Source organism: Felis catus, chromosome B2 (genome assembly GCF_018350175.1).
Source record: "Felis catus isolate Fca126 chromosome B2, F.catus_Fca126_mat1.0, whole genome shotgun sequence".
NCBI lineage: Eukaryota > Metazoa > Chordata > Mammalia > Carnivora > Felidae > Felis > Felis catus.
The window spans coordinates 32,666,727-32,678,919 of record NC_058372.1 but is presented as its reverse complement, the minus strand read 5'-3'; the positions used below and the strand labels follow the sequence as shown (position 1 = coordinate 32,678,919).

Genomic DNA, 12,193 nt, shown 5'->3' with positions numbered 1-12,193 from the left:
CAGGAAGAAATTCAGTGAAGCTTCTGGTTAAATATTCACACTCTCTCCCTCTCCAGTCTCCCCCGCCCCCTTGCCCTGGGGAGCCAGGACTCCACCCTCCTCCCCTCCTGTGCAGCTGCCTTCAGCCCCTCCTCCAGGAGCTCAGAGTCAGGGTGACCACGGACCTCTGGCCCTGGGGACCTCCTCTTGCACAGTCTGTACCCCCCTAGGCCTCTGTGCAGTGCTGTTACTTACTCCGCCTCCCCCGACTTCTCCAGGGGGTGCTCCCCTGGGGCTCTACCCACCTTGCTGGCCCCCCGCACCTCCAGTGGCTTTGCTCCCCCCCTCTACCTTCCTGCTGTCTGAGGTCCCAGGCACCGCCCTTGACCCCTGAAACTGTCAGGAACACGTGCAGCTGCAGCAGCAAGCAAGGAAGACTTGAATGACCGCGGCCTTTTTATTTTTCTCATACACCGAGAAGTCTGGAGAGGAGAGTCCGCACCAGCCCAGGCCGCCCAGGGATGTCACGTGCTCACCACTAGCTGCGAGGGAGGTTGAGAGGGTTTGTTTTACTGGTGTTCTTCCCATTTCTGGCCCAGAGCTCCTGAAACTCTTGGAATTTCCTAAGTGACAAGGCGGCAGAGTGTCTTTTGTTACGCGAAAGAGGCAACTTTTGTAAGCCTGGGGGCTGGTTGCCTGGAGAACCAGCCACGGGGGGATTACAGGGATTCAGTCCTTCCCGCAGACCTTCAGGGAGGGGGGCGGGGAGGGTGAATCAGTTGCCAGTGGCCTGTGATTTAATCGTCACATCTGCGTGAGCAGGTCTCCACAAAAGCCCAAAAGGACGGGGGTTCGGGGAGCTTCCAGATTGGTGACCACGTGGCGATTCAAAGAGGGCACGGGTGCTCTGCACCCCTCCCCCTACCTCTCTTCCACCTGCCTGTTGCTGAGTTACGTCCTTTTATAATCAACTGGTGATCTAATAAGGAAATGTTTCTCTGAACTCTGCGAGCAAATTCATCGAACCCAAGGAGGGGGGTTGTGGGAACCTCCGATTTATGACCAATCCATCAGGTGACAGCCTGGGCTCCGGACTGGCGGCTGAAGTGGGGACAGTCGTGTGGGACCCAGCCCCTAACCGGTGGCATCTGACGCTATCTCCAGGTAGACGGTGTCACAATTGATTGACTTCACAGGACCCCCAGCTGGCGTCACAGAATACTTGGTATGGGGGAAACCCCCAAACACTGGAATTGGGTCCAGAGTGGACCGTGAGTGGGCAGCCAGCCCTCCATGGGCACAAATATCTACTCCTGGAGAAAGAACTCTTCTTCCTCGGGCCCCTGCATCCTGATGCCTCCGAAATTGTTTTGAACCACTGACTTCTCTCCTGGGCTCTCTTCTGATCAGCGATTCCAGTTGCCTGGGCTGGTGTCACCTTAAAACCACAGGCCCCCAAATCCAGCCAACCACGACAAGCCCTCTCCCCGGGTCAACAGCCCCGCGGTTCTCTTGGTTGTCCAAACTGGAAACAGCCCCCTTCTCTCTGTCCCTACATCCAATGCGAAGCTTCTGCCTTGGCAATGTCTTCCCAGGGTGGCCAGCTGGTCCCAACTCTCCCACAGCCGCACCCCCATCCCCCATCCCCCATCCCATCGCTGTCTCTAGCTCCCTCCCCACCCCACTGGGCGGCTGTCTAGGACAAACGTCTACAGGTTCACAGGACTTCCTGATGCTCTGGGTCCCCATCGTCTGGCCCCAGCTCACTCTTCTGGCCTCTTACCCATTTTGATATTCTAATCCTCTTCATCTCTGAACCTGGCAGGGACATTTGTGTGCACATTTGTGTGCAGAAGTATATACGTGTGCCCACACACCGTGCTCTGTTCTCGCACGAGATGATGGGGAGGAGGGACACTCGATGAGTGTCCCCTGTCCTGGCTGGGCACTCCCGCCCATGCGTGGTGCACTCCTTGTGCCGCCGGCCGGCTCCCTGCTCACCCATTACTCCCAGAATGTGCTGCATCATGACTTTGATTCCATGCGGCCCCTCGTGGCCTCTCCTTGTACTTCCCCCGCCACTCTTGCACTCATAACTGCCCTGTCTGCTGCATTTTGGTCAAGATCCTGAGCAGATTCCAGCACAAGCCATAGGTCAAGGCAGCCTATGTCACTAGTGATTAGCTGCCCCTAGTCAGGTGCCTGCTCTGTTCCACTTGGGGCAGGCATGAGATCATGTGGTCCGCACTAGGTTGACCTGCCAAGGGGGCTGGAGCCATGGGGGCAGGGGGTGATATCCTCCAGCAATCCTATACCCGTGTCCCCAGGTCCTCTGCTCTGTCAAAGCCCTTCTCAAATATAATCTCCTCCAGGAAGCCGAACTTCCTTGCAGTTTCCGGCTGCTGGGCACAGGGGCTGGCTTGGAAAGAAGGCCCGTGGCAGGAAAGAGGAGAGGAAAGGTGGGCCAGCGCTTACCTGCAGAGGGCACGGAAGCTTCCCCAGCTGCAGCTGAGTCAGAAGTGGGTGGGGGAGACGAGGCGTGGGGCAAGATGGAGGGAGCAAGGTGTCCCCTTTGGACAGGGCGCCAGCCCCAACCCGCCCCTTTATCTTCTTCATTACCTGCTGCCCTGAGGGCTGCTACGTTTGTGAGCCTTGCCTGCCGCACTGATCCTTTTTTAATGTTTATTTATTTTTGAGAGGGAGAAGGACAGAGCATGAGCGAGGGAGGGGCAGAGGGCGAAGGAGACACAGAATCCAAAGCAGGCTCCAGGCTCTGAGCTGTCAGCACAGAGCCCAATGTGGGGCTTGAACTCACAGACCGAGAGATCACAACCTGAGCCGAAGTTGGCAGCTTAACCGACTGAGCCACCCAGGTGCCCCTGCACCCGATCCTTTTATAGAGGACACTGAAGCTCAGGGACAGGGGAGGCCAGAGATGTCAGCCAAGATCACACTGCTGTGCCGGGCCCGGGAGCCTTGACTCCCAGGGGAGCATTCCCAGCCACCTGCTCTCCGTTCCCTCCCACCCCAAGTCTTGCTGGTGGCCGGTTCTTTCTGCCTCAGGAACACAGAAGCTCTGAGCAGACCCCTCTCCCCTCTTCCCAGCTGGGTCGGGACAGAAGCCAGTAAATAACATGCTGCCCATCAATCAGAGGTCACTCAGGCCAGGGCCGATCGATGGCCGCAGACAGCCAGGCAGGCGGGTAATGAAGTGCCAGCTCCTTGGCGGGGGCGCGGCTGGCCCTGGGATTTAATCCCCTTGCCTCCCCACGAGTTTCCAGCTCAGGTGACAGGAGGGAAGATAGATGAGGCTCTGAGGCCGGTGGGAGGAGGAGCTGGGGTGGAGTTGGTGACGCTCACGGGGTTGTGGGGGGAGGGGTTGGGGGGGCACAGCAGTCCTCTTTGCTGCTGCTGCTGCTGCTGCTGCGGACCGCCTCTCCAGGCAGACCTCCCTTAGGGATGTCCCAGGGGGACACTCCCTGTCCACCCTGCAAAGCACATTCCACACTGTGTACTTACCCCAGGAGACACGAGGCTGTCTGTCCCTCTAAAATGGAGTGCTCTGGCGGCAGAGGACACAGGAGACTAAGCCTTGTTGCACATTCAGTATGTCAGCTCTGTGTCATCTTATTTGGTCTTCACCGAAGTCCGGCCTGATAAATATTATTATGTCCATCCTACCGATAAGGAAAGAGGCTCAGAGAGGAGGAGAGGTTTAATAAGTAGAGCTGCCCCATAAAGGACCAGACCAGGCAGCTTCATAAAGGGGTGAGTTCTCCGTCACTTTGGGCATTCAAGCAGAGGCTGGAGGAATGCTGTTGGGGGGCTATGGAGGAATTCCTGCATAAGATGGGCTTTATACTACATGGCCCTGGGGTCTCTCCCAGCTCTGAGCCTTTGGAAAACAAGGAATGGGAAACAAGGAATGAAGTGGGTTTGGGGGGCAGGGCCCACAGCGCGAGGTAGAGGGATTGCTAAGCGAGATGCGGCGGTAAAGAACCACGTCTTGCAGACCCTTTGGGCACTCCGGAGGCACTGCAGAGGCCCCAAATGTTTGACTCAAGTTCATTTCTGATACCGTTTTTACAATAAAACAGTATGGAAGAGCAAAGAGAGTCTGGCAATTACGCTACACAGCTTTTAACCCGTTCGAAATCACCAGGAAGTTTGCTTTGAGTGGACCCGGGGCTAGCGATTCTCCTGCATCTGTATTAAAGAGCATCGCAAGGAGAGATAATGTAAGAAACAAAGCAGCGTCTTTAAACTTGCAATTACTTATCTGTACGAATAACTAATCGTGTACAACACAAACCAAATGGGAAACAAGTTGGAGGCGAGGACAGAAACCATCACCCAGAAGCCCTTATTTTTATTTTATATTCAACAAAGCAACCTGTTCTCATCTTATCTAATCGTGTTATAATTGTTCTCTCTTATTATAATAAGAATATGACATACATGTGAGCATATCAGATGCAAAATACGACTTTTATCTGTTTTGCCCATTGTAATTCTACTTCGATTTCATTCAAGGAAAGAGCTCTGCCGGTGAAAATGCTGGGATGTCACCACAGGAGAGTGACCTAGGTTGCCACCCCCAGGCCCTTTCCAAGCAAGCGGGGGTCAGGGGGTTGGGATTTGGATTTACCACCTGCCTCTTATACAGGGGCCACAGCCTCGGTGAGCCTGGACCTCAGCTCCTAGCAACAGCACCCATGGCGGACACCTGACCAGGACCCCCAGGTCCATGGCCGGCGGCTGGGGAGGAGCTTGCCCTGTGCGCTGTGGGTGCAGGGATAAACAGGGGTCAGTGGGAGCATTCTGGCTGGTTCTTCCCTAGGAGGGAGGTCTGGAGGAGGGGCAGGAGTGGCAAGGGGGAAGTTCAGTCACCTTCAGAGGAGGCCGACATCTGATGCAGGGGGCCACGTGTACCAAAAATAATGAGGCAGATGAGGACACACGTGGAGAAAAGTACACAAAGATGATGATGTCTTCTGCTGGGGACAGAGGGACCGGTAGATGGGAGCTGGTCTCTATCCTTGATCCTGCTCTGTAGTCTGACAAAGAAGCCCAGAGCCTGTGGCTACCCTGGGCCCTGAACTGCCTTCCCTTCTAGAATTCTCTGGTGGTGACTGCCAGGCTTTAAGGCTATTTCTGGGGCCACAAAGATGCCCATTGGCTTCATTTCTATCATGCGTGTCTGCCCTACCGACTCTCTGACCTCTACACAGAAAGTGCTCATCTGCCCTGACCAGCAAGACTCAAGCCCCCCTCTCCAAACAGCCCTGAGAGATGGCCTTGATGGAGTGAAGGTTTGGGATTAAAATACCAGCCTCATCTCTTATCACTCACTTCTTCTCTCCCTTTCAGCAGCCCCGGTCTTAGGTCTGCCCCTCCAACCCCATCCCCACCCCAGCACACTCCTACCTCAGGACCTTTGCACTTACTATGTCTGCTACCTGGGAGTTCCTTCCTGCAAAGCTTTGCACAGTAGGTTGCTTCTCAGTCTCAGATCTCAGCTCAGGGGTCACCTCCCCAGACAGCCTCCCCCTCCCAAACCCCTCACCCCCGCTACCACCCATTCTATCACTTGGATTCTTTTTTCTTCTTAGTATATGTCATATTTTCTACAATTGTCTTGTTTACTTACTTGTTTCATTGAGCATTTTGTTCCTCCACAGGATGGGGACCTCATCTGCCATGTCCACTGCTGTGTCCCTTGCCCCTACCTAGCCCCATGCCTGGCACACAGTGGGAACTCAAAATATGTGGAATCAGGCAGCACAAAGCTTGGGATTTGTGCTTGCTTTTCAGAGATGATTTCCTGAGAAATGGGTGACATCATTTTCTTTTAAGTTTTTTTTTTTTTTAATGTTTTACTTATTTTTGAGAGAGAGAGAGAGAGAGAGAGAGAGATAGAACATGAGCAGGGGAGGGGCAGAGAGAGAGAGGGAGATACAGAAGCCAAAGCAGGCTCCAGGCTCTGAGCTGTCAGCATAGAGCCCGACGCAGGGTTCGAACTCACGAACCATGAGATCATGACCTGAGCCGGAGTCGGACGCTTAACTGACTGAGCCACCCAGGTGCCCCCGGGGTGACTTCATTTTTAAGCACAGAAGCTTGGGGCCTTCAATGGGACAATGGACAGAGGGCAAAGAGCAGCTGCGTAGACAGCGGAGCCTTGGTATGGGGGGCGGGTAGCAGGAGTTTCTGGCATGTGGGAAGACCTAAAACTTGCTCTGGGGGCAAGCCAGCTAGAAGGTTCTGGGTCTAAATGATGTGAAAGGAAAACACCAGGACAAGGGGGCACAGAGGGAGGGCCCTGTTTCTGGCCCTCAGTAGACCCTGCCTTCCAGAGGAGGGAGGCCCAGAGCCGGCCACTTACTTAGCAGAGAGAAAGGGGGAAAGAGAAATGCAGGGGAAGAAAACATTTTTCAGAAAAAGAGCTTTTAAGACATCAGAATATTATCAGAACCATAGGGAACTCCGTCTTGCCCTCGAGGGGTCTCACCCCACAGACGGTAGGGCCACGGGCTCTTCCTGGAGGTCGAGGAGGGCTTTGGATGATGGGTGGGGAGAGTTTGCTTGGTGCAAGAACAGCACCTTAAGTTAAGGGATTTGAGCAAAGGCTAGGAAGTGGGACTGTGCAGGGAACATTCAGGAAAAGGTGTCTAGACTGGTGTGACTGGCCTGGAGGAGCCCGCGGGGTGGGGAAGGAGGAGCAAGATGGCAGGCCTCAAGGGAGCCAACTCTTGGCCAGGCGATGGGAGGTTTTAAGGGGCTCGGGCCCGGGCGCTCTCCCCTTCTTGCGGTCCGGTACGGGAGGTGTGCGACGCCAGGCTGACAGGAGCTGACAGAAATGTGTCTGCTATGTCCCCCTCACGTCCCGAAACACGGCCATCCTTTTCATCTGGCCTCGCCCTGCTCGCCTCCTCATTTCTGATCTCGTTTAATGCAGCAATTAAATTTTAGAGGCCCATCAGCACGGTCCCTCGGATGCCAGGTTCGTCCCAGATAGAATTATTTAATAGACTGAATGGCAACTGTGCAGGCTCTGACTGGGGCTGCAGACCCACCGAGGCAGAAAATTAATAAACACAGCAGCCGCCCCCGCCGCCCTCTCTCCGCAGGGCCTGGCCTGCCTCTGCTCACCCTCTCCCGCTCATGGAGGGGCTGATGGGGACATTTTCCCAGGGCAGGGGGCACTGGAGTTTTCTGGAAGAAGTACAGGAAAGCCTCGGGGACTTGACAGACCATCTCAGGATATTGGGGCCAGTCCAGGAGCCCATTTCTGCCACTTATTAGCTGAGCAGTGGGAGACGTGTTAGCTTAACCTCTTTGGCCTCAGTCCACTCATCTGTGTAATGGGGTCACAGTGAGGCTCACAGAGGTGATTCATGGAAAATGCGTGGCGGGATAAGCAGCCTATGGCAGGAACGTAACAGACAACAGTTCCTTCCCTCTCCCTCACAAATAATCACGGCCCCTGTGCTGATGTTGGGGCCGCCTGGCTGGGGATAGGGAGAAGGAAGGGGTGAGTGGGGAGTGGTAACAATAGTGGTACCCAGGCAGTTCCTGACTTCCAAAGCATAAAAGGGCCGTACGTGGGGGCGGCTGGGTGGCTCAGTCGGTTGGACGTCCAACTTCGGCTGAGGTCATGATCTCGCGGCTTGTGAGTTCCGACCCCGCGTCAGGCTCTGTGCTGACAGCTCGGAGCCCTGAGCCTGCTTCCGATTCTGGGTCTCCCTCTCTCTCTGCCCCTCCCCTGCTCATGCTCTGCCTCGCTCTGTCTCTCAATAATAAATAAACTTTAAAAATAATTTAAAAAAAAAAAAAAAAGGGCCGTAGGTGGACAGGAGCTTGGGTGTGTGGCCCCAGGAAAAGAGGTCCCTACGTCTGGCCTCATGGGTAGGAATCTCACTCTCTGAACGTTCTTGGGCCAGTCACTCTTGGGGCTCAGTTTCCTCACCTCTAAAATGGGCACAGGGACCAAGTTCTCGGAATATTGTGACGCTGCTGAGACAACTTTGAGCCCCTGGCATAGCAGTAGGTGCCCTGACAATTCTGGTCTCACCCCCAGTGTGCCAGGCGGCCCCCACATGGGACAGCCCCAGGGGAGAGGAGCGGCTGGGGCGAGGTGGAGCGGGACCAGGAGGGGGTGAAGCACACTGCTGAGGAAATGAGGAGCACGATTCTGGGGGACAGGGGCCTGGCCTGATGCCTGGCTTAAATCCCAGGCTTGTGTCTGGGGGCAGTGGCTCAAGCTCTGGCTGCCCGCCCCGCCCCTTCCACACCGAATGGCCCTCATTGGTGGGTGGTGGGTGGTGGGCGGGGCTTGCGGGTGAGGAAGGTTAGAGGGAGACCAGATGTGGGCGGGGGGGAAACCTGAGCTGGGATTTCATATTCTTCTAACAGATACGGTCTGAGCACCTACTATGTGTGGGGACAAAACAGTGAGGTCAGCAAAGATCTTGTCCTCACGGAGTTGATGTTAAGCCACGGCTTAGATGAGGGTCAGCGCTGTGGACAGAGAGGGGGTCAGTGGGTGCCTAGTAACAGGAGAGGAGGTGCTGCTTTTCATATGGGGCTGTTAGGGAGGGCCTCTGGGAGAAAATGACATCTGAGCAAAGCCCTGAAGCAAGCAAGGGAGCGTGTGGATATCTGGGAAGAGCATCAGGGCAGAGGGAACAGCCAGTGCCAAGGACCTGAGGTCGGAATAAGGTTGGTCTGTTGGGACTGTGAACAGGAGAGTGACAGGATCTGACAAGGTTTTATCAGGGTTTCTGTGGCTTTGGAGGGGAAATTGAGTGCAGAGGGCAGACGAAGAAGCCAGCAGGGGTCAGTGAGGAAGCTACGTCAGCTATCCAAGTGGCAGGTGATGGGGTCTTGAACCAGGGTGGGGACAACGGAGGTAAGAGAAGGGCTGGGAGTCTGGGTATGTTTTGAGGGTAGAACCAACTGGAAGCATAGACCCAGGGTTGAGTCCAGGATGGTCTGTCTTCCTCAGGGCTCAGGTAGCTCAAGCCTCCCACCCGGCACATTTTCTGTCCCTCAGTGCCTTGACGCTCTTTGGGATGACTGGCTCCTCTGAGCCTTCCAGGAACCTTCTGGGGCTTTTGGGAAGCAGCCCATGGTCTGGGGAGAATCTTCCACTGAGGCCTTTCCCTCCCGTTCATTCCCACCCCAGACATCCCTGCACCCTGGCTGTACACCCTGGGGTCTAAAGCCTTGAGTGGGGCCTGGAGGAAGGCACGGTTTGCCCATGGACGAGGTGTGTGTGTGTGTGTGTGTGTGTGTGTGTGTGTGTGTGTGTGATTTCTGCCACAGTGGGAGATCCTGTGGGGGCTGTGAATGGCTCTTTAACGCTGAAGAGGGGGTGACAGGCAGTCAGAATGGGGAGGTGTCGCCTTGAGGGAAGGTGTCCCTGCGGGCTCTCAGCCCCTTTACCCCAGCCTTCAGTCAGGGCGCCCTGCCTCCCGAGAGCCCGCCGCCTGGGCGCCATCCAAGCCCGCCATCTCCAGCCTGGCTCCCGGGTGCCCAGATTCGGGCCGGGAGCTCGCGGGGGCGGCGGGGCACCCAGGCCGAGAAGGGCGCAGGAGGCAGGTTGCCTGGTGCGCACAAGCCTGCTGTGTTCCCGAGTATTATGTGGAGAGAAATCAGCCTTGTTTTCCGTTTTCCTCTCAAAGGAATAAAATGAAAAGGTTTCCCGATTGCCTCTAAAGAGGGTGCTCGGCTTTGTGCTTCCCACGCAGCCAAGCCACCATCTGGGGAGGAGGGCTGGGCTGGGGGAGCGGGGATGAGCTGGCCTCTGGGGCCCCAGCCCTGGGGTGGTGACCCATATCTGCATTGCACAGCCACCCTCCCAGCTCCCCCGTGTTTCTGAGGTGCCCAAATTTGAAGACCACCAGTGAGGGCTGTGTCCTGAGATCTACTTTACCGTCTGCGTCTTTAACTCCTGGTCCTTGGGGACCTTGGCAAGTTCAGGGCAGTTGGAGCAGGGGAAGGGTGAGGGGGTAGGCTGGGGGCCAGCTAGCTGCCCTTGGGCTGGGGAGGGGGCCCACGGAGGGAGGTTAGAGAGCCCCTCTTCATGCACTCCCTCCCCGCAACTCACTCCTGCTGGCTGCAGGCCAACGGGAGGAAGCCTCAGGTAAGGAGCCCCAGCTTGTAGGCAAAGGCCCTGAGGCAGGAGAGAGCTTGGCACTTTTCAAAGAACTGAGAAAAGGCTCCTGTGTAGAAGGCTGGATTGCTGGTGGGAAATGAGGGCTGGAGGCCCTGCCTGGCGAGGAGTTTGGCTTTTGTTGGAGCCCACTGGGAAGCCTTTAAAGATTTTCAGCAGGAGAATAACATAGTCAGATTAAGAAAAAATTTTTTTTAATTAAAGTACAGCAAACTGGACTTTATTGGGGAGGGGGGTGGTATACAGTTCTATGTGTTTTTAACACATGCATAGATTCATGTGATCATTACCACAATCAGGATACTGAACAATTCCATTAGCCCCCAGACTCCCTTGTGCAGACCGTGTATAATCATCCTTCCCTCCATCCCTGACCCCCGACAACCACTGATCTCTTCTCCATTGTTATAGTGTTGCTTTTTCCAGAATGTTATGGAGATGGAATCTTACTCCATCACCTGGCATAATGCCTTTGGGATTTATCTCAGTCCCTTTTTGTTGTTGAGTAGTATTTCATTGGATGGATGCCCCACATTTTTTTGTTTAACCCTTTACTTACTGGCGAGCATTTGGGGTTTTCCCAATTTTCGATGATTAGGAATATAGCTACTATAAACATTCATCTACTCTGTGTGTGTGTGTGTGTGTGTGTGTGTATACGTGCGCTAAGAGTTTTCATTTCTCTAGAATAAGTATCCAGGAGTGCGATCGCTGGGTTTTATGATACGTGTATATTTAACTTTATGAGAAACTGCTAACCTGTTTTCTAGAGTGGCTATATAATTTGCATTTCCACCAGCAATGTAGAAGAATTCCAGTGGCTCCAAATCCTCATCTGCATCAGGTATTTTTTTTTGAGGGGGGGCAGATAGAGAGAGAGAGAGAGAGAGAGGGAAAGAGAGAATCCTCAACAGGCTCCACACCCAGTGCAGAGCCCGACATGGGGCTGGATCCCAATTGACCAGGGGTGCCTGGGTGGCTCAGTCAGTTAAGTGTCCGACTTCGGCTCAGGTCATGATCTCATGGGTTTGTGGGTTTGAGCCCCACATCAGGCTCTGTGCTGACAGCTCAGAGCCTGGAACCTGCTTCAGATTCTGTGTCTCCCACTCTCTTTCTGCCCCTTTGCTGCTAGTGCTGTCTCTCTGCCTCTCAAAAACAAATAAACATTAAAAAAATCAATTAACCATATTCATGTGGGTCTGTTTCCAAGCTATTTTCTTCCATTTCCCTAGGTGTCTATCTCTTGCTAATAACCACCCCCGCCTTTATTATTGCATCTTTATTAAATCTTAAAATTGGGTGGTATGATCCATCTGACTTTTTCTTTTTCAAAATTGTTTTGGCTATTCTAGTTCCATTGTCTTTCCATATAAATTTTAGAATCAGCTTGCTTATGTCTACCAAAAAATCTTACTAGGATTTTGATAGGAGAGAATTGACATTTAACTGTATTGAGTCTTCTGACTCATGAACATGGTATGTCACTCCATTTATTTAGGTTTTCTTCGCTGTCTTTCATTGTCATTTGTAACTTTCAGTGTACAGAGATCCTGCACATGTTTTGTTGTATCAATACCCAAGTATTTCATTGTAGGGAATTATTGTAAATGATACTGTTTTCTAAAATTTTGGTCTCCAGGTGTTCAGTGCTAGTAAAAAAAGATATAATTGATTTTTGCATATTGGCCTTATGTTCTACAACCTTGATTAATTCATTTATTAGTTCTAGGAGCTTTTGGGTATTTTCCATATTTTCTACAAAGACAATCCTGTTGTCTGCAAGTGGGGACCATTTTATTTCCCCCTTTCCCATCTGTATGCCTCTTATCTCTTTTTCTTGCTTCATTGCACAGGCTAGGACTTCCTGCATGATGTTGAATAAGAGTGAGGAGAGTCGACATCCTTGCCTTGCTCTTGATTTTAGAAAAAAGCATTCTGTTCTTCATTATTAGGTACGATGTTAGTTATAAGGTTTCTGTAGACATCCCTTATCAGACTAAGAAAATTCCATTCTATTCCTAATTTGCTAAGAGGTTT

The 12,193-nt window shown here is 53.3% G+C and overlaps 1 long non-coding RNA gene across 1 annotated transcript; it reads right to left on the bottom strand.

The window, feature by feature from the left end:
- Positions 1-413: 413 nt before the first annotated feature.
- On the bottom strand, positions 414-2,769 carry LOC109500150. The gene is made up of 2 exons (XR_002157784.3): positions 905-2,769; positions 414-602 (listed from the first exon to the last, which is right to left on the bottom strand). It is a non-coding gene; the product is annotated as an uncharacterized LOC109500150 (long non-coding RNA).
- Between the last annotated feature and the right edge of the window lie 9,424 nt (positions 2,770-12,193).